This window comes from Lissotriton vulgaris, unplaced genomic scaffold (genome assembly GCF_964263255.1).
Source record: "Lissotriton vulgaris unplaced genomic scaffold, aLisVul1.2 SCAFFOLD_1500, whole genome shotgun sequence".
NCBI classification, from domain to species: Eukaryota; Metazoa; Chordata; class Amphibia; order Caudata; family Salamandridae; genus Lissotriton; species Lissotriton vulgaris.
In genome coordinates, this window is record NW_028241052.1 from 397,136 (window position 1) to 420,517 (window position 23,382).

Consider the following 23,382-nt stretch of genomic DNA (forward strand, 5'->3'; position numbering starts at 1 on the left):
TTATTTTATTGGTTCAACAGTATTTTAAAAAATGATACAGACAGTATTTTTTGAGTATCTTGATATTTATACATACATACTTGTTGTCCAACTTTGATTCAGTACCCCAATGCATTTCGGGTTAAACAACCCTTCTTCAGGGGTAAAGAATATTTAATTTGTATTATACAGTGATTCAAACCGTGCTTTTCTGAAAATTTTTTTGAAGCCTTCTTAAATTCTCGATGTGGAAGACCCACACTCTACTGCAATCCCCGTAAATAATGGCGTGCTGGATAATGGATGACAAACCTCTTGGATTGTATTGTCATGCTTGAGTTATTGTAAACTCTCCCGATTATTCTAAATGCTGTGTCCCAACGCGTGTCAATACTTCACCAGAAAAGCATCCATCACTTCCTGATTTTCAGCATGCCTCACGAAAATCAGGAAGTGATGGCTTCTGAGATGAAAATTATGAGATTTGTAAGAGGCTGTGGCACTTAAGTGAGAGGAGGCTTGCGGACTATGCAAATATCCTACAGCAGCGGATGCAGAGGCACTGTTAACAAATTTACAAACTTACAGTGAGGACCTGGATGGTCAGCATTAATGTTCATGCTTACAGACTTACGCAATCCCGTGCAGGTCTGAAACACAGCGACCCCGTACTCTCATTCCTTACAGTAAGCACCAGCTTGGGTTTTTCTGTCCCTCCGTTCTAATACTGTCCCCTGCGTTTTTCCTATCTATGTAATAACACCTCCCTATCACATGTCTTGATGTTCCTCTGTGATGTTATAATGAATCTTGATAGTATTTCAGGTGCTATATTAGGCTCTGGTGAGAAGAGTGTGGATCCGAGATGGAAAGGGCTCACACCAGTAACCGTGCTAATACAAGTTCAAGTTCAGGAATTTGTATAGCACACTACTCACCCAGAGGGTCTCAAGGCGCTTGGGGGAGGATGGGTGCGTTACTTATCGAATAGCCAGGTTTTTAGCTGCTTTCTGAAGGAGAGGTGGTTCTGTGTAAGGCGGAGGTGAGTGGGGAGAGAGTTCCAGGTCCTGGCCGCTAAGTAGGAGAAGGATCTTCCTCCCATGGTGGATCTATGGATGCGCGGAACTGCAGCGAGGGCTTGATTGGATGATCGTAGTTGGCGGGTGGGTGAGTAGAAGGACAGTCGTGTGTTGAGGCATTCGGGTCCAAGGTTGTAGAGGGCCTTGCCGCATGACCTCCTATGTTCTATTGGTCTTTATTTTTCTTTCTCTCGTTTTTGGCGCATGGACCAAGACTCCTGCTGATATCTTTACAATATACTGTGAATACTAGTTGCGTGATGGGACAATGTATCTTGACAGTGATGCGAAGCATATACATGCAATGTTGATAAATGCAAATAAAAATTGGTTAAAAAAAATAAATGAATAAAAAATGAGAGTTGTATGTCAGATTTCCCTGCTGATGCCCACTCTGAATTATCCCACTGATCCATTCTAGCTTAGAATTAGGGTGAGAACACTGAGGTCTACACTAATTCCTAAACCTAAGATCCCTAATTGGTGCCTTAAAAAGCTTGCTGTATGCAGAGAAGGGTGACTCCGTGTGGAAAAACAAACAAATTGTTGTAAATAAAATACATACAGGTATCCACTTAATGAAAAGAAGCACACACATTGGGGATATGACACATTTGCTGCTATAAAACCACACTCATTGCTCGTGGTGTTCACACAGTGATCAATTAAAGCCGTACATTGTGTAAAAGCAGCATGGCAACAAAACCAAATGACTAAACAGTCAATGACACTGCATATACAGTACATTTTAAGTCAGTGAGCATTTCATTCCGAATGGGTTCAAGTTGCCGAGTGTGTCGACGGTGTTTCGACCCTAGCTCAGGGATAGATCATCATCAGGACATATGGGAAGCAGCGAGCCATGTATGCATCTGGTCAATAAGCACAAATTTGAAAAGACAACCCGTGTTCAAAGGAATCCCGTATTGGAAGGAGAGTCAGTCTGAAGGGTCCAAAGTGACCAGAGGTTCTAGGAAGCTCACCATACAGGCTCAGAAAGAAGGCAAAGTAAAGCTGCAAGAAGTAGGCTATGACCGCAGCATCTGCTATGGTAGCAGTGTGAGTTGGTGTCCCGGCAGTGGAACAGACAGGTCATCATTAATATTAAGGAAAGGTGGTGTTGGTAGATGTACTGAAATCTCCCATGTTACTATGATAGTGATACCATAGAATATTTAGCGATAATTTAATCTGTGTAAGTACAGCTGATTCAATGCTACTGAGAGGCGATGAGAGTATTACTAATCAAAATCCTTTTGTACAGCTCACATGTGGCGTGCTCGCTACACATGCATTCTGGATTCACTGGGATCTGCACGGTATGCAATAATTTTGAACTTCTTTGTCAAGAAATATGGAGGTTTCCTCAAGATCTCCGGCTGTATGTTCCAGCTGACCACAGAGGACAAGCAAAGTGTGGCTAATAACTCATCGATACGTGTGGCCATGACTGGTTCGCTTTCAATTGGATGGAAGAGGAACAATGAATTGGAATTCAATGAGATAAAAATAACAATAAAACCAGATTTGCTATTAGCTAACAACCTTCAGGGTGGTGTCAACACTGTTGCTAAAACCTTATGTTCATCTTTTGTTTACATTTTTTAAAAATCTTCTCATGGTGGCTTACTAAACCTCAGTAGTTTTTTTGAGATTGTGTGGTGCTGCGTGCAGTAGGTACTCTTTTTGTATAGGTTTTTCTGCGTCCACTGACTCATTACTTTATTAGTTTGATTTCACCTTTAATAGCCATGCTGATGACACATGGATTCGCCTTAGAGTTGGGGACTTTTCTCACCCTCTGGCCACTGCTTTTGGTGCAGGGAGGTCATTTGCCTCTTCTCAACACTCCAGTTCCCTCAGGACAAACACTCATGGTACCTCAAATATGTATGCATTTACGCTTTAGGAAGGCAGGAGCTGGTGGCCAGGACTTCTCAGTCCTTGTATCTCGAATCTAGAACACCGTCTCTTACCTATTCAAAGACGCAGAGGAAACATTGCCTTTTCAAAGGCAGTGAAGAGTTAGATATTCACCTGCTTGTTCTAAAACGTATCTACATGCTTATCATCGTCAAACAGTTCTTCTCACGCTGTCGGTACTAGTCATGAATTTTCCGCCTTTCGGTAACCAGTAATTGCTCTGTACTTCTTCTTACCACCCCTCATTTTCTAAGCATATTGTTCTTCTTCTGGGGCCAAGGGGCTATTGCTGCATACAATAAATACATGTTTTTACTCTTGACATGTTGGCCAGTGGATGCAGCAGGCAAGCTGCTTCAAGGCGCCACAAAGAGGGGGGATGGGGAGGCAGCACAAAATTCATGGGGTGGGTGTAATTGTACTTTGTGGTGCAACTGGTATGGGCGGAGTTTGTAATATCTTGGCAGCAGCAGAGTGTTGGTTTAGGCCTCCTTGGTGTTCTGGCCCCTTACTTAATTCTCAGTGTCATGATATCAAACCAGACACTTTAATAATCCACTTTTATTAATAATATTCCGCTGGAAAAATGGACTGTGCTAGTAGGTCGGAACAAACTCTTCAGTAGGGCTAAAACACCAAGTTCTTATTATTATTAATATTAAATCTGGATTTGCCACAACACACAAAAGTGGTGCAATAGGCAAAACTGTGCAACTAGAGGTAATTGTGGTTCTGGAATTAAAAACGTTACAATTAATGCTGCACAAATGATAAGAAGTCTTGATCTCCTGTCAGCAAGACTACGTCTACTGTATTCACATTTACTGCGAAAAGGATCTATTTATACAATCTGCATCATGCATTTTATGTACATCTGGAAGTGTAGTTTTCTCTGAAGCAGGTATTCAGTCAAAAGAAAATTGCTCATAGTAATCAATTATCTTGTCATTTATTGGAGCAGCAGCAGCAATTACCTCATTCTGATTTCCATTACAAAACCTTAACAAGAGCTTAGAAATGTTTGAGGTTTAAGCATGAACAGCCATTGGCTTGCTAATATTGTTACAGAGAGGATTCACAAAGATACAGGCACTACCTGAAATAAATAGCTAATGGCAATCAAAATCCTAAAAACTGAAAAGGTTTTGGATGGTGTCTTTTGATTGACATTTAAGTGATTAGAGGCGACGACTATATGGATGTGGTAAGGAATGTTGAGGGATACAGCAACTTTTAGACCGATGGCAGTGCTGTAAGAATGGCATTGTCTACTATTATAGCGTGCCATTTATATTGTGTTGGCCTGTCCCCGCTGAGCACCTTACCTAGCGACACGGATGCGAGCCGACATGGCTGGGAACAGTCACACGTGCAGTAATTTACATAGAATGGGGTTCACAAATACAGGTTGGGCAGGAGGTGTGGAAATGTGCTTTCAGGGTAGGGCAGCTTGTGATATCACACCATGAGGATACGCGTCGTGGAAGTGTCTTTGTGAATGTCCCTAAGTGAGACGTGTACCAAAACATGCAACAAGACTTAAGCTACTCATCACTGAGGAGGTCAAAGAAGCCCAAAACCGGTTGTGGGTTATTTGTGCTCAGAGGACGGCGGGTAATTGCAAGTCACTTGTGGAGGCAGGGATAGGGCCAATCAGATGATAGTATCCCTACCTCTTTCACTGGCCTGCTGACCCCGTCATGTGGGGCTCAGGTGGCTGTACTCGCTGCCCAATTTTTATATAGCCTGGAGGAGCTGGAGGGAGCTCTTCACCTTAGAGCTGGCTCTAGCTCCTGTCCCCTCCTCACTGGGGCTCACAACATTAATGAGTACTGACCATGCCTGGGTACAGAGGGGACAACTCCCATCACTGTGGCACCCCAAGGTACAATGTAATCCCTAGGATAACTTTCCCTCTGGTGCGCAAATGGTCAGGGACTGCTCTAGATCCCCCTTTTGTCAGAGGCTGCTCGTGACCACCAGGAAAGGGGATCTTAACAATCGGCAACGTGTTGAGGGGCGTCCACTATGTGTCGCTGCAGCCTGGTGGCCTGAAGGGCAGCCAGGCAGAATAGCATTACTACCAAGATGGTGTCTTCACTGCTGCTTCTCTCCTACCATGCTGCCGCCAAGGAGTGGCTGCCCCTTTAGAAGAATTCAATTACTGTCCACAACAGCGGACGGATGCAGGGCGGGCGCAGGAATTCAGCCTGGGCAGAAGCAGAGTCTTCTATATTTTAGCTACTCAGCCAATTACTGACAGGGTAACCCCACACCAGCTACAACTGGACCAGCCTGGTCTGCTGACTTTGGACATGGAACCTGCTGAAACACCAGCATCACCCCAGATTTGCTAAATATATACTCCCTCATTAGCTAGTGAGGCAAGCATGTCACCGACAGGCCAGCTGCTTGCAATATAAGCTCATCTTTTATGACAAATGTAGTACCCAGGTAGATGAAAGACAATAGTACCTTCCGCATTCTGCATGATTGGCGATCAGTTTAACTAAAGCTAATCCCAATTACAGTAATGAAGTACCCAGCAATTATCTGGCTGCAGTACCTTATTGAATCTAACCTCAGCATCAGGGCGGCTTCCACCACTGATGAGGACATCTGCGGTGGTGTCTGTCCATGGTTGATATGAGAGGAATCACGAGTGAAGGAGGGAGAGGTTTGTCCAATGTATTCAGCTCAGTCATTGGCTTTTAACTCTAGTTATCATTCTGTGCTGCTCAGCAGAAACAAGCAGTTGGCACTACAAGTTTTAGGAACTTAACCAAGAGTCAAACATCTCTCCATCCTTCTTTAGCATGCATATGTGACACTGGCCCGAACTTACTGAAACCTAAGGTTTCAGGTTGTGTACATGCTCACATTATAACCAGGACCTGCTCCTTTTGGAGGCCTGCTTTGCAATCTGGCAAAATCAAAACACTGTGTGCCTGTTGGCTAAACTATACTGATACTCAAGCCTATAGACTAGATGTTTTTATCAGTTGAAAGACACTTCTAAACTAAGGGGGGCTTTTTAACTGCTCTCTGTTCACCTAACTGCCAGGATGTGCTCATATTGTTCTAGTAAAATGATACACAAAAGGTATATTCTCTTTTATTCGAAATTGTTATTACAAGCATATGGTTGGGTATATGATTCTTATAAAAATAAAGAAATTAACTGTGGCACCATCTTGCCAAGGTCAAACCTACTGGCTTTGCCAATGCTTGTGTAAGAATGTCCCAAGTGAATAAGGGGGACCGGGCCTACTCATACTTTTCAGACAAGCAGATGAACTCCCTACCACTATTGCCTGATCCAGAACATCGCAGTCTTAGAAGAGGGTTGAAAAACTTTCTTTTTCCACAGTAAGCCAATCTCTCTGTTCCGCTGCATCTTTTAATGCCATAATGCCTTAGGGTGTATTCTTTTCCTCTTTGGTGCTGTGCATTAGGTAATGGTAATGATGTACTAACAAACTGTTGAGGTACATGGTCACCTCAACAATATGTTAATGTATCGTTATCATAACGTATTGCACAGAGAACAAGAGTATCTCATGGATGAGAGCCTTGGCGGGTGACCTTTTTTTGGTGAATCAGACTCTTCGGTTGCATGAGGCATGTACTATTCTTGGGACCAAACAGTGAGGAATGGGGTGACCTAAAACAGAACCGTCAGGATGTGAGGAAGAAGACCTCCACTGAAACTGAGGTATAAACTACCCAAGGAAAAGCCAACGTTTTGTAAGTGTCTTCTATTCATGACTATTTAACACCTTGAGCGCGGCGCGAATTTTCGCGCAGTGCTGATGGTTCTAAGAAACGGGCGTGGCCGTGACGGAACAGTTCCGTCATAAGCACAGCCCAACCGGTGCTCGTGATGGAACCGTTCCGTCACAAGCATCGAAGGGGTTAAACTATTGTAGATTATGCGTATGCCCACACATGGAGGAACTCCATCAAATCCCGTAGAGTAAGCCCCTAGAAGTGGAACCGCTCTTAGCGATCGTAAGGAAGAGGCACTTGGTGGCAGCTGTGCTCATCTTGAAGGATTGGTAAAATGGAAACGAAGGCAAGAGTGGTGGCGTGGCGTTGACACGCTGCACCCAACAGAAGGATGTCCAAGAGTCCACACAACCTAAAATGGAGGTGGAAGGCTGTGACGCCCAGGATTAGGGATGAAGAGGGATTGCATGGGGTGCATAGAATGAGATACGAAGATCTTCCTACAAAAAGGGAGAACGTCTTAGGAGAGAAAAGTACCAACTTCACAGTGCTGTACATTAGAGAGAGAGAATAACATTAAAGAGAGAAATGGCATGAGCAGAAGGAGATCTAAGAATGAATAAAATACACAAGGTAGTGGTGGAACAAGCCGAGAATCTGAAGGATATAATGAAAACGACATTCATGACAAAGCTGCTCACAGCCCAATCTCCGGAGGGGCTGGCCGTGTGTGATTCTGGGCACACCAGAGTACTTTACATTAATGTTAATGTTAATATAATAATAATATAATTTATTGAACGCACTAATACCCGAAGGTGTCTTGGCGAATGTAAAATCATAGGAATTTGAATTACATCAGGAGAAGCGAAAGGACATTGAGATTGAGATGTTGATTTGTCAAAAAACACAGGTGCCTAAGGTGCAGAGTTCATACTCCCAGCGGCCACAAAAGCAGAGACAGGCAAATTAGAGTTTTTGATTAAAGGAGGGGCAAGTAAAAAAAGAATTTCTACTTCAGGGGTGAAAGAATGAGCATTTGCACCCTGTAATGCCCAAGATATGAACCAGGGAGGAACAGTAGAATATCTGAACCCAGGCTTGAGAAGGAGTGCTGCTGAATACCAATACAAGAGAATTATAAAATAATGGGGAATTACAATGACGCTGTATAGGAAGTATTCACAGACCATTCTCAAACGTTCAGACACATAAGTTGCAAAATTATGCTATTAATACTAACAGTATTTTTAAACCAAAACTGAAATACAAACACAACTGATTGCATGTCAACCAACCTGGTGAGGAGCGTGAAAGTTCACCCAAGTCTCCACCAGGAAAATATAAATATGGCACAAATTTTCCACTAAATGCATTAACACAACAAAAAATTATTATTGTTTGAAATACTGAACATATTAGTTAATCCATACCCACATTGGTAATAGAACAAAGAAACCATTATTATTGTATTATATTTGCTAAATATAGTGCCAATAATGGTGGTACTGGTTCACGTCAAAGTGGCAAAGAACCACCATACCTACATAGGTAAACAAATGAGGCTCTTACCTGGCACACAAGAAGTTAGAACAGTGACCAAACAGAATGAAAGTGTCAAATTATACTCATTTGAGGAATTAAACTCAAAGAGAAAGCCATCCATGAGAACTATGAAGGACAATATCCTGTTGAACCAAATGGAAGTTCATCAGCGATTCCTCGGTTATCCTACAGACAGAATAAAGCGGTGTCCCGCCTTCATTCGGTTTACAAACCTTTGGTTGTTTGAATTGCTTCCATTGCATTGCTGTCTTAGAGTTGATTTAACATCTGTGTTGCTCCCTTTCCTCCTGTGACTTCCATTTCAAACACATATGCAGTTAACACACACAGATCTGCATCAGGCTGTCTTAGGATCTGGGGGTGTCCACAGCGTGTAATAGTCTACGGTGGCACTTGGAGACTGGACCAGCAACAATTGTCTTAAACTTAACTTTGATACAACTGAGGTGATGTTCACTGGTGGCAGTGGAAACCTACAACTACCCACTTTCTGGTCTTGTGTGATTGGAGAATGCCTTAAAATAATTTGATGAAAAACATTTAATTTGGGTGTGGGCTTGTACATGCTGGAGCCACGAAATTGGCAGGCTTCTCTGACCTGCTTTTACCAGCTTAAACATCTTCATCACATTCTGTTATAAGCTTATAGTAAAAGATTTATATTTTGAACCTTAAGGACCAACCTTAGCACCCAGCCCCTGCCCTGGAGCCATATCTGTTTCTCACATTCATGCTGGCTGGACCCCTCTACTACTAGAAGAGGTGTGGCGCAGCGGCCAGGACACCTGACTCCGGACCACGGGGTTCCCGGTTCGATCCGCGGTGCCTGCGGCAGGTTAGTCCAGAACCGTGTGAGTCTGGGCAGTAGCGTACTTAATCTTCCTGACGGCCCCCAGTGCCTTGACACCCTCTGATAATTAAGCGCTTTACAAATACTGGATTTCATTACTACCAGTTTGGTGTGCTGAAGTCTAAACCACAGTAACTCTCTTTACTGACATTTTCAGAAATTATTGCGTGAAGGAAGATTCTGTGAAGGAAGTATGTTTCCTGAAAGGAGCTATCAAGTGCAGAGAAAAAATGTTCTCTTTAGTCAGCCCGGCTTCGCTAACAATCACAACAGACAGTCTAGACCAGTAGTTCCCAAACTTTTGACTACTGAGCAGGGCCGGACTGGCCGTAGCGGGCACTGGGCAATCCCCCAGTGCGCCGCAAGGGTGGGGGCCGGTGTTGGGCCCCTGGGGGGCGTTTTTGTTACAGGGACGTTTTTGCAGCATAGCTGCAAAATCAGCCCTGTAACAAAATCAGCAGAAAACCGGCCCCTGCAAAGAGCTCGGCGGCACCCCCGACCCCCGGGGCGGGGGGGGGCTACCGAGCACTTTGCCAGGGCCAGTTTTGGTTCCCAGTCCAGCCCTGCTCCTGAGGACCCCCACTGAATCACTACTGGAGGCCGGGGACCCCCAAACAATTTGTACAATTTAAATTTCAAAAAATTAAAACAGTAATTCGCACAAAATACACAAACAAGTACCCACCAAACAAATACTTATATTGAAAAATATGCAAAAATCAAAAAATTTTAATGGGAAGGATGGTATTGCATTTCGGCTACTAACTTTTCAATGTTTGGTTTCATTTCAGAAAGTTGAATCCTTATTTATTTATTTATTTATTTATTGGATTTGTAAGGGGCTACAGCTACCCAAAAAAGGTTTCCCGGCGCCATGACGGAAAGAGAGCAGAAATCGCAAGGCAGTCAGATGGATTTATTGATCAAAACGCCAGGTCTAAAGAGCTCTGTGAAAGTGAGTGTAGTCAGTTTCTTTGCGGATGATAGAGGGCAGAGTATTCCAGAGGGATGGACCGAGGTAGGAAAAAGATCTTCCCCCAATTCTGGAGAGTTTGACCCTGGGCACAACAAAATTGCCCATGGTTTCAGACCGTAGGTGACGGGAGGGAACATGGGGGCGGACAAGTGCTTGAAGGTACTGAGGGGCAGTGCCTGCCTTGATTTTGAACATATAGCTCAGGGCTTTGAACTTGATGCGGTCTCCACCCTGAGGCAATGTAGGTCACGTAAGTGTCTGGAAATAGGGGAAGCTCCGGGAATTCTGCAGAGGAGTCTAGCTGCAGAATTCTGGACACGCTGAAGTCTACGGGTCACGGCCTTGTTTGAGCCAAGGTAAAGAATGTTGCCGTAATCGAGCCGTGATGTAATAAGTGCATGGACCACGGTTTTTTGAGTGGTGACAGGCAGCATCCATAAGATTTTTCTAAGCCATTTTAAGAGGGTGAAGCATAACGCTTAACTGTTTGCTGGTGCATGGACAATGAGTCGTCAATAATGACGCCCAGGTTCCGAAATTGGCTACATGGCTTGGGAAGCTTACCTATCTCAACCGGCCAGTGAGAGGGGCTCCAGAGGTCTTTCTTCTTACCCAGGATGAGAACCTCAGTTTTCTCGCCATTCAGCTTAAGGTGATTTTGGGTCATCCAATTAGAAATACTACTAAGGCCTTGTTTAAGGCAAGAGGGTGCGAGGGGGTCAGAATTAGAGAGGGAGAAAATAATCTGGGAATCGTCAGCATAGGTGAAGAGAGTTAGACCGGCCTGATCCGCAATTTCTGCCAAAGGTCTGACGTACAGATTAAAAAGCAGTGGGCTGAGGATCGAGCCCTGGGGTACCCCATGAGGTGATGTGTAAGTTTTAGAGCAATCTGTGGGCGTGAAAATTTGAAATGTACGATTGTCCAGAAAGGAGGTAATGCAGTCCAGAGCAGAGTTGCATATGCCAAAGGATTTTAGTGTGTGGATTAACAAGTGATGGGAGATAGTATCAAATGCCGCACTGAGGTCTAGCAAAATGAGTGCGACTGTCTGTCCAGCGTCAAGATAGTGATGCAGCCTCTCGGTAACTCCTAATAGTGCTGTCTCAGTGGAAAAGCCGGCATGAAAACCGTATTGAGAGGGGTGGAAAATAATATTTGTTTCAGTAAACTGTGAGAGAAGGGAATGGACATGTCTTTTGAGAATTTTGGAAAAGCCTGGCAAGAGAGAAATGGGTCTATAATTGGCGAGAATTTCAGGGTCTGCCGTCGTTTTTTTTTAGGAGGGGGTCACCATTGCGTGTTTCCAGTGTGCAGGTATTGTGGATTCTAGCAGTGAGGCGTTCAAGGCATTGAGAATCACCTGCAGATGAGGGGTATCTAGCTGTTTCATAGTGGTGATTGGGAGGGGATCCTTGGGTGAGCCATATTTTACTTTATGTAGGATAGTTTTGAGTCCATCAATATTCAGAAGGGGCCAAGAATCTAAGTATGCTGTAGGGGTGGAGGACTCAGAGGTGGCTTTACAGTGTGAAGTAGTAGTGATGTCAGGTGGGGGTGGGACCCAGGTCAGGGTTGCAGATTTGGCCTGAGGAGGTCTGCATAAGTTTGAGTTAGCCATTTCTAAATGATTTTTTTCATTCTTTTGTGTGAAAAATTGAGCAAGATTGTCACACTGACGTTCATTTAAAGGCAAAGGATTTACGATTGTTTTAGAACCGGCCAATTCTCTCACCAATCCGAAGAGAGTTTTAGAGCGATTGGCGGCTTCAGTGATGGTTTTAGAAATGAAGATGGCCTTAGCCATGTTGCATAAATTATGATAGTTATTTCTTGCCTTGATGTAGATGAGTTTCAATTCAGGTGCATAGTTTGTCCGCCATTTACGTTCTAAAGCTTTACATTTGGATTTTTCCACTTTAAGGGAGTCATTAAACCATGGTGCTGGAGGACGATGGTTAAGTTTTTATGAGAGAGAGGAAGACAGAAATCTATGGTGCTGGAGAGACAATTATGTATATTTATGGCAAGAGCGTCAGCTTGCTGGACAGCCGAGGGAACGTTAGAGCATGAAGTGTTATTTAGAGCAAATAAATCGAGTTTTTTCCAATTACTTTTCGGAGTCAGCAGAGGGGAAAAGAAAGGGGTAGAGCAGGTTGGCGGGGTGAAACTAAATTTAGAAAGAAAGTGGTCAGACCAACATATGGGAATTGCAGAGTTGCATTTAATTTCAGAGAGGCTGGAGAAAATTGGATCCAACAGATGCCCTGCTTTATGTGTAGGGCCAAAGTTTAGTAAGTTGATGTTCTGAGCAGCTAAGTCAGCAATGAAATTGCTACATGCTCAATTGGATAGGTCATCTAGGTGTAGATTTAGGTCACCGATGAGAGAAAAGTTTTCGTAGCTCATGTGTAAAGGGGTGATATAGCTGGGAAAAGAAGTAGCCCATGGTGTCGGGTTCCCGGGAGGGTGGTAAACAAGCAAGCCAGTGAGCGTGAAGTTTGGATTACGTGCTAATTTAAAAAGGGCGGTTTCGCAGTTAGGAATGTCCAAAGGATCAAATCTGCATTGCAGATGGTTTTTGAAAATAATCGCTATGCCCACTCCTGTTTTAAGTGCTCTGTCTTTGCGAGCAATGGCATAATTGGGTGGTAGAGCTGCAGCTATGTCAGGTCCAGCGCTCTCATGAAGCCAAGTCTCAGTAAGGAATAGAGCATCACAGAGTAGGTTAAAAATGTCTAGCTTGTGTTTAGGGAGTGAGCGACAGTTTAGACTGAGAAACATACAGTTCTCAGTGTGGGGAGCTGTATGAAGACTTTGCAAAGTATATCTTTTAGTTGTAGGGGGGTAAGGCTGATGCTTTGAAAGGGAGAAATTGCAACAAGAGCATATTTTGCTAGCTATGTTTACGGCTGAAAAAATTTGACATCCTTTTAAAATAGGGGGACTGAGAGCTAAAATCTGTTCCGATGAGAGCACGACCCTGGCCCCGTTCGGGCACGGACGTGCGCAGACAGGCGCAGACGGGCTTGCCTTTGGCGCGCCTTCGGCGCGCCAGCAGCGCCCCCGCTGCGTGCGTCCACTGCGCAGGTTGCCTGTCATCTGCTTGAAGTAGTGGACGGGCTCTAGATCTTGTGACCGTCAGAGTTCCACCTCTACTTGTCCTGCTAATAGCGCATGATCAGGGAGAACTGATTCCGCCCAACACCCTCCACAACAATCAGGCCTAAAGCCCGCGGTTGAGCGAGGTGAGTGCTATCAGCAAAGCTGACGGTTTGTGGTTTGTGCAATTTTAAAACAAAAGTCACTGGTGCAGATTAAAAACAAAACTTTACAAGAGAAAAGCGAGGCAAGTCTCACTTACAGATTGCGCGGCCTTTCAATTAATGCGCGCGTCCTTAGGTCAGATTCAACATTTTGCAAGCGATTTCTGCACTTATTTTTAAGGTACATAAGATTTGAGAAAGCTTTCTCACATAAATATGTGGTGGGGAAAGGAAGTAAAACCTTAAGTGCCTTGTACGATAATTCAGGGTAATCTGTTCGTACATGCAGCTAAAAATTTGTCAGACTCAGAGACTTTTCCTTGAATTGAAGTTTAAGTGTACTATCTGTAGAGATTTTAATCGAACCGTTTTCTTCAGATGCCATCAGCCCCATTAAATTGTCAATATCTACATTAAAAGGATCTTTAATCCAGTTTTTGCTTTCATCTGGAAGTGGAAAGTACTGACGAAAACTACACCGCATATCTTGGACATGCTGGATAAAAAATTATAAGACTTTGTTTGATAATTCATCATCAGCAGATTCCAAGAATGTCTTAAGGTTCTGAAAAGAATCAACATTTCTTTGTGATAAGCGAGGAGTCCATAAGTCAATTTTTTTTTTGTCATTGCCTCAATCTTGTCTTGGACATAAAAAATTGTGATACCTATTCATTGCATATTCAAATTGAGTGCATTTAAATGGGTGAAGATGTCTGCCATATATGCCAGCATAGCTAGCGAAGTATAGTCATGTAAGCGCTCATGAAGTGGAAATGGAGATTCCAGTTCAGTGAAGAACACTCTGATTTCATCTCTTAATTCAAAAAGCCGAGACAAAACTCTACCACGAGACAGCCATCGGACATCTGTATGCAGCAAAAGCTGGATGATCACTATCCATGGACTGACAAAGCTGTTCAAAAAGCCTTGAATTTAGTGACCTAGCTTTGATAAAATTTACAATTTTGACTGACTCATTCAAGACCTTTTTTAATTCCTCTGGTATCTTCTTAGTGGCTAATGAATTTTGATGAATGCAACAATGATGCCATACAAGTGAAGGTTAATTTCCCTTATTCGTGCTACAAGTCCAGTTAGTCTCCCAGACATGGCACGTGCCCCATCTGTGCTGATTCCTATGCATTTGAACCACTGAATTCCATTTGATGTCAGAAAATCATCAAAACTGTTGAAGACCTCTTCAGCAGTGGTATGTATCAAATAGCGGCAGAACAATAAATCTTCAATAATGTTCCCCTCAAAATTGTATCTAACGTAGCACAGGAGATGAGCTTTATTTGCTATGTCTGTACTTTCATCTACTTGTTCCTTTATGTTGTCTGAAATGTTGTCAATTCACCTTTTTACAGTGTTGTTAGATAATGGCACCAAATGTACATCTTTGGCTGCTTTTTCTCCAACCATTGCTGTCACCATGGCTTTAGCAGCAGTTACTATTAATTTTTCAGCAATTGTAAGCGGTTTTCCAGCTTTTGCTAATAGCATTGACACGTCATATGAAGCTTTCAGAGCATTTTCATTATCAGATCCTGTTGCAGTTTTCTTAATTATTTTTCTACCTTTTACGAGCTCTTGCTCTTTATTCTTGAAGAATTCTATGGATTTAGTTGCATGTTCTTTATGCTTAGTTTCCAAGTGTCTTCGTAATTTAGAAGGTTTCATGGCCTCATTTGACAACATTTCATAACATAGCACGCATTGCGGTTGCAGTTCATGTTCTGAACCTGAACATCTGAAACCCATTAGTAAATATTCACCATCTTATCTGCGACACTTCCTTTTCTTTTCACTTAAATCACTTTGTTTTGACCATGATGGCCCATCATTGATTTCTTCAGTGCTTAAGGTTAAGCCAGCGATTCATCTTCCTTATGTTTGGGATACAAATGACAAGTCTATTTCACAACAGGTTATGGAATTAATTTCTATCAAAGCTTTTTGGTGAGGCACGTAGTAGACCTTCACTACTTTACCTACTACAGGTTGCCCTCATCAGATGTTTCCGGACTACATATGCTTTAACTTTTACAGATGAAGCAGCACCTGTAAGAAGATTTTAACACTGTATCAGCACTTGTTGAAAAGACAGAGGACACTAGAAAATCATATGCATGGATATGAGAATCTTATGTACACTGCTTCAAGATAATTCCACTTGTTCAGTTTAATTTTAATGGGAAGAAACCAAGAAGCAACCAATGTGAAAATTCTAACAAGAGAGTACACAAATCGATGAGTCCAGTCTATAGAGCAATTTAAGCCCTATAGTAGGAGTTCCTCGTGGAAGTGCAAGAGATGGCAGTATGGTATCTGCACAGGAGACATATTGTTTCTGCAAGATCATGGAACAATGCTATGCCAATTACCATAAACACCTGTTAGGAATAATCTTTAGTCACAGACAGTAGAACAACATTTCACCACCAATGGGTGAGCAGTGCAGTTAAGGCATATTTTAGAGAGGCCTCACGTGGTACCTGACGATACCCTCTCCTGTTAAGATGCCCACTGCCTCCATCCCCTGCCAACAACAAACCACAAAGGATACACAGTGTCTATTAAGTGGTCCTGATAAGGGAGCATATTCCACAACCGTTCAGTCATACACAAATAGGATTTTTACACAGGGGCAACTCGTAGCTCCCCGAAGACCCCAGCGACTGGTTCCTCCAGGTTCAGACCTGTGAACCTTCATACAGTTTTTTTTTTTAAAGAGTTCTATATAGAGCAAACTAGACCCGAGGATATCAGGAATCAGAGCACTTTACATGACCACCAGTTTTCTAACAGATGGACACATTCATTTTTGTTAGGCACTAGGAGATTAAGTGATTTGCCCAGAATCACAGGATGTTGAGCGTCCCTGCTGAGACTCAAACCCGGTTGACCAGCTTCGAGGTTGACCTCGCATGACAGGAGGGCCCTGTTCAAAGTCGGCAGGGGAGTAGGTCTTTGTTTGTGTGCAAACGAATCTCCAAACAGAAATATATTACTTTGTCAACCTGGTGATCAGTGATATGTAATTGATTCTTTTGTTGCAGCAAAACACTTTTTGAATTACAGCTCAGTCTCCCCCGGAAGAGTAAGTGGTACAGTCCTCACTTCTATGAGTCTATCAGATAAGTATTTCCATTACAGTCCTCTTTAAAATTAGAAGCAGGGGCGAGGTGGGGCTGAAAGAACAAGCATTGGCATAGCCAATAGGTCTCGCATTTGGGACCTTATAAGTGTTTAGCCAGATATATTGACTTTGCCTATGTCTTTAAGCTGTGCTGTACAGAAGTCTGCAGCATGCTGGAAAGTTATAATAAAGAAGTGGCAGAAGAGTTTACTTGTTAGTATAGTTTGACAGGGGGAATTTGTTATTCTAAAACAAAGAACTCTTTTTAATTAATTTTTTTTATTGAATTGAGAAGAAAAGATCTAAAAGTGCAACAACTACAATCCAACGATAACTATAATAAGTTACAGTTATTGTGATAAGGGGCAGCGAATGGGCAGTGGGCAGTCAGGGGGCGGGCCGCAGGGGGCACAGCGGCGGGGGAAACGAGTGGAACAGAAGGCAAAAGGGGCACAACAACAAGGAAAAAACAAGTGGCACAGAAGGTAGAAGGGCACAAAAAAAGAGTGGAACAGAGGGCAGAAGGACACAAAAAATGAGGGAAACACAAGTGGAATAGAGGGCAGAAAGGCACAAAAAACGGGGGGAAAACGAGTGGCACAGACGGCAGAAGGGCACAAAAAACGAGGGAAAACAAGTGGAACAGAGGGCAGAAAGGCACAAAAAATTAGTGGAACAGAGGGCAGAAAGGCACAAAAAACGAGGGAAATACAGACAAATTAAACACTTACATGCAGTTCCAGAAGAAGAGCCCTCCTGCCCGTTCGACGTGCTCCAGCCGCCAATGGTCTTCAATCTCGGCGTCGGGTGATGGACAGCAGTAAATAACACAATATAAGGGCAATCACCCTTCAGCTTGCACCTATAGCTGAAGATTTCACTGCAGTCTTGCCGCCCCAGCGCCAGCAATATTCACACCTCTCATGTGCTGTGAGCCTGGGGGCCAGATTGTATTGCAGTCTTGCCGCCCAGGCGCCAAGTACATTCACACCTCTTACGTTAGGCACTCAAGTCCTGCTGACCCCCTGGGAATGTGTCATCCACCCCTGGGGGTCCGCAGACCACAGTTTGGGAAACGCTGGTCTGGACTGTTGCTTTGTTTGATGGCGTCTGTTGGGGTTTTGCGCTATCTTATGCTATCATTCACTAAATGGCCCATTTAAGGAGTGCCCCGTCCACCACCAGCTCCAGCCAGCTGCACCAGACAACTACAAGCTGATGCTATGATACATAATGAGAAGCCTGGCATCAAGATGGATCCTCAGCAAAACATACCAAACACCTCTTGAATAACTCCTCCAGCCACAACTGGATTCACTGTCTTGGCGTAGTTCACAATCCTTCCACTCTCATCTTCACAGAGGTGTAGAAGTTTAACTCTGCAAGTCTCCAAAAAACCATTCCTCACAGAAAGTGACTTCAGTGCTGCAGTTTATGGCCTTTAATTCTTGTATCGCGATGGTGGCAAAATCCTGCTCCAAAGCCTCTGAGACAACACAAATGCTCCCCGCTTTAGGGCATCCTCCAGGCCGCAGCACACCTCATCAAAGGTTAAAAGAAATAGGACCACATTACTCCCACCCTGATGGAGCTCCACAGATTCCCTTTACCAGTGTGCACCATCTTCAAACCCAGCTGCACCATTTACAAAGCCATTACAACCTATTTGGCTGGCACGCTCACCATCTCCAGTGGCTCTCAGCACACCCACAGCCAGGACACCATCAGACTGGAGATGAAGAAGCAAAGTAAAAACAAGGCAGCCGCCTTCACCATGTATGCCCCAAGGATCAGGAGCAATACCCTTGTTTCTATCAGGACTGCCCCATGCCCGTTCCAATTTACATTGTTGAAACAACGAGCACTGAAACTAGACAGCCTTGGGAGTCTCCAGCTTGACAAAATAGATCAAGGAAGCAAATAAGAATAAATAAAAAATAAAGCCCATTTGTGTTTTTTCCTAATCTCACCGATCTTTGGCAGTGACCGCGTCTAGTGAAGCGTAGGGGTGAGTTGCCTTCCTGTGGGTCCCAGTGTACCCTCTAGATGCCCCGGTTGCTGTGGCCTGCTCCGGTCCCTGATTCTGATTTGGAACAGCGTCATAGGGTGAAACAACACACGAGCCAAGCACAGCCTTGACTGACCGATCCCTGTCTATATCTGTGCCTGATAACATAGAGGTGTTAAATATTGGACGGATTTGTTAGCATGAGCTGAAAGCCATTTTGTATTTCTGCCAGCCATTTTAGTTAGCCATGTGCTCGCCATGTGCTCTGTCCTCCCTCAGTGTCGACTGCTCTTGTAATCTGCCGAGAAACTAACTATATTCAGCAACTTCCACCTTCGCACATGCTCAGTTGAGCTTGCAGCTGTCCTTGCAACTGTTTCTAGTCTGTAAATGTCAGGGTGTGTTCACCAGAATTAGCAACTGTTAGCTCCTCCCACTTTGTTGAGCAAGCAGATCTTGCATATCCATATTAGTAATTTTGAATGCTTACATGAACCAGGATTGCCCCATGGTCTTATGCTGACTATGTAACCCTAAGCCTGTATAAGGCTCCAGTTTTCTGTACTCCTCACACTGCCTCATTCAGTTGCTAAGGCTTCTGTGTGACGTAGTCTCCCTCATTTGAGGTTAATAAAGATGTTCTTTTTATATTTCAGCTTCTGTGCCAATTTCTTCTTTGTTGGTTTAAAAGGACCAAGTATCAGTGAGACCCCTGAGAAGGTTTCTATTTTCTATAGAGGGACCAGGTGCCTTCCTGTGGAAGCCACTGGAAGTCACAGGATACAACTTGGGGCATGGACATGCCTGTGAGAGCCTGGAGCAGGCTGGCGTGGCCACCTTTCTTGGCCCACTTATTTGGTTTATTACTCCTTTTGAACAATTAGCGAGAAGAGTAAAGCCACCTCTTCGACGTTGACAGGATCAACCACAGATCCACGGTGCAATACTTGACAGATGCAACGCTTACCAAATGCACCTGTAATGCTTAGAACACTTCAGCTATTTGTACAGACCACAAAGAAGAGAGGGGAAATGGGCTGAAACAGGTAGAAAGGGGAAATATTTTTAGACCTCCAACTAGTGGATGGAAGCTGTGAAGAAGTTCTGACAAAATGAATCAGTAGAGGTGAGCAAAATGGGGAGCGGGGGAGGGAATGAGAAGGGAGGGAGCAGTGACAGATAGAGGGGACGGAGAAGAGAGGTGGGTTTATTGTTGTGTAACACGTGTTTTATTAATGGAGTACATCATAGTATTGTACGGTTTTAAATATTGAAATAGCTAAAGCTGACAAAGACATTCAAAACAAGATGGTCTGGTCAGCTGGCTCTGATTTTTTCTAAAAGGTTGGTGGGTATTGCTTTGGTGCATGCGCCCTAGTAAAGGACACTGTACCCCTCTCAAAGGTGTTAACACCCCCTCCCCATCCAAGATTAATAAAACCCATCCACTAACTAGAGTCGCAGCAGAGGGATTCCTCTTTGTAAACATAGACTCTTTGGCCCACATGCATCAAAGCAAAAACGGTCACAAACGGGCAGAATCTCAGAAAGAATGATTGTGATTACTTTAATTGCGATTGCATTGATTCCTTAAATGCAATGCATGATGAATTCGAAAGTAGCGATTTCGCTAATAGGGGGTCGCAAATTACCATCAATTTGTACTTCATGGTAATTTGCAAAAACTTTGAAAAATGCCCTAAAGAGCATTTTTCAAAGTTGTAGGTTACACACACATGCACTTTGGGCATGTGTGGGCGCAACATGTGTGCACAGATCAATTTCAGGGGTGCAACAGGGTGTCCTTTTGACATCCTTTCACTCTTTAAATTGCATGCGCAATTTGTGAGTACCAATAGGGGACTCGCAAATTGCGCATGCAATTTCCCATTCATTCCTATGGGCCTGTAGGGCCATAGGAATGAATGTGAAGGTATATTAATTGAGAGTCAGAATTTGCGAGTCGCAATTTGCGAGTCGCAATTAAGGAATGTTTGGGAATTACTAATTTCATAGCGATTCCTACATGAATAGGTCTGGTAATTAATCAGGCCGAGGTCCAAGATATATTAAAGGAGCAATTTATTTCTTAAGAGAAATCCGAACAACCCGACCAGCTAAGTCGAGTAACTGCCAGCTTCTAACAGCTGGGTGAGAGAACCCTGGGCTCGAAGCACAATAAAGAATTACTGCCAGCACAAGACAAGGGAGCAGAAAATTAAATACAACATATCTCCTTTCCTTCAACATGGAAAGGAAAACAATAAGAATGATGTTACAAAACAAAGTTAAATCATAAAATCACAACAAACATGGAAAATAAAATAAGCATGTATAAGCTGATTATAACAGTAACAAGTCATGAAATAAGCATGTATCACCTGATAAGAACAGTGACAAGTCATGACCCATCTCCTTTCCTATACACCCATTAAATAAAATCTTTTAAATATGCAGGTGATTTTCGTTCACGAACAGGTCTCTCATAACTGCAATGAGAACTATTATCAGACAACGAATGTGATACATGTGAAGGAAGAATTTTAGGAGAGATTCTTTCACTTTTTTGATATAAGCCTACTCTTCGAAGATTCCATGTTTGGCCATTCTGTAATTTCACATAATTTTCACCCACAGATTTGAGCATGAAAGGACCTCTGAACTGGTTAAAACCCTTGTGTGTTCCCCCAGGTTTAACCTTAACTAAGTCACATTGAGATACTTTCATCTTATCTTTGAAATTGTTTTGTTGATATGGGGAAGAAGGAACCTCTAATTGATGTTTCAGTAACCAAGTAGGAACTAATTTTGTACCAGCTAATCTGCCCCTCATTAATTCAAAAGGTGGTTTTGACATACCCTGATGTACTGTGGTGCGGTACGCCCAAAGCATTTCTTTAATTTCTTTTTGCACTGTACCGCCAGATGTCAAAGCTAATTGCATGTTACCTTTTACCAGTCTGTTTACCCTCTCGCATAAACCATTACTTTGTGGGTTATATAAGGATGTATGTAACTGTTTCAAACCCACATAATCAAAATAAAGTTCCATCTCCTTTGACGTAAGTTGTGTGCCATTATCCAACAAGAGTTTAGTAGGAATGCCCTCTCTACGAAATATGTCATTGAGTACCCTGATGGTGGATTGTGTATTAATATTTCTCATGAAAGCAACTTCAACCCATCTGGAAGTTGAGTCGACAAATACTAAGGCGAATTTCTCATTATCTTGCTGTTCATGGAACAGACCAATGAAGTCCGTACACACCTTCTGCCAAACACCTTCCTCAGACACCACATGTTTAGGACTGGAGGAATTACGGACACCCCCTCCCACCTGTAGCCTCTTCTCAGACTCTTTGCAAAATGCACAGTTCTCTACCCACTGTTTCACCTGACACTCCATACCTGGCCACCAAAATCTTTCTTTCAACCGTCTGGCTGGTAATGTTTGGCCTAAATGGCCGTCATGAGCCAAGGCAATAACTTGAGACCTAAGGGACTCCGGTGGTATGTATCTCTCGCCCCTCAACACGATGAATTCACCTTGTGTTGAAATCTCATCTTGTAATTGTGCATAGGGTATAAGGGTCTAAAACAGTACTTTGTCTAGACACCCTTTCTTTGGTCATCTTAACAACACCTTTCATAGTCACATCATTCTTCATGCATTCTAACCATTCCTCTTTAGAAATGGATCTACTCAAATCATCTGTGAGATCCTCCAAATAAGCAACTACACTTTCAGTAATTAATTCATCTGAGATAGCTTTGGTGTCTGGTAGCCTAGACAAACAGACCGCAACACAGTTGCGCCAACCAGGTACATACTCAACTCTGCACATGAAGTCTTACATACTAATCGCTAATCTAGCAAGTCTGCCAGAACAGTTTTTAGTACCATTGGGACCTAACACTTTTAGCAATGGCGTGTGGTTGGTTCTAAGAGTAAATGTCACACGCCACAGGAAAACCCTAAAATATCTAGTAGCCCATGTGGCCGCCAATGCCTCACGCTCAATGACTGAATAGTATCTCTCTGTCTCGGTTAAGGAGCGAGACGCAAAGGCAACGGTTCTTTCTTGTCCAGCATGTTTTTGAGATAAAACGGCTCCAATGCCTACAACCCTGGCATCCACCGTCAAAAAGGTAGGTAGAAGTGTGGTAAAACTAGTTAAGATATTGGCAATGACAATGTTCTCCTTGATTAAATTAAACAGCTTTTTTTGTTCAGTACCCCACAAAAATGTTTTGCCCTTCCTCAACAGCTCTCTTAATCGTTCAACTTTGTGTGCAAAGTTTTTCACAAATTTTGCATAGTATTCCACCATGCCCATGAACGATCTCAATTTCTCTCTGTTATCGGGTTCTGTTACATTTAATATGGCGCTAAGTCATGTTTAGGTTTAATACCCTCTTTGATAACCAAGATAATCCACCTCTTGAACTGCAAAAACACATTTGTCTTTACGTAAAGTCAAACCAGCAGTAGACAAACAAGACAGAACTTTATCCAAAATGGAATTATGATCACCAACATCAAGACCATAAATCAAAATATCGTCTTGGAAAAATACCACACGATCAATACCCTTCAAGATCTCCATAATTATTCATTGGAAGGCGCTAGCCGCAGAGCATAATCCAAACGGAAGTCTATGGAATTGGTGTGTGCCTTCAGACGTTATGAAGGAAGTATACTCCTTTGAGTTGGGGTGAAGTTTGATTTAGTGATACACGCTGCGTAGATCTAGTTTTGAGAGGATTTTACCACCAGCCAGGCTCAACATAATCTCATTGATGTTAGGGAGTGGAAAGTTGTCCATTATAACAGCTTTGTTTAAACTCCTCATGTCCACAC

At 43.1% G+C, this 23,382-nt stretch overlaps 1 protein-coding gene across 1 annotated transcript in view; it reads right to left on the bottom strand.

Moving 5' to 3' along the window:
• Window positions 1-23,382, bottom strand: part of LOC147672121 (ribokinase-like) — a 518,130-nt gene that overhangs the window by 396,311 nt on the left and 98,437 nt on the right. The gene's annotated exons all lie outside the window — the stretch shown is intronic.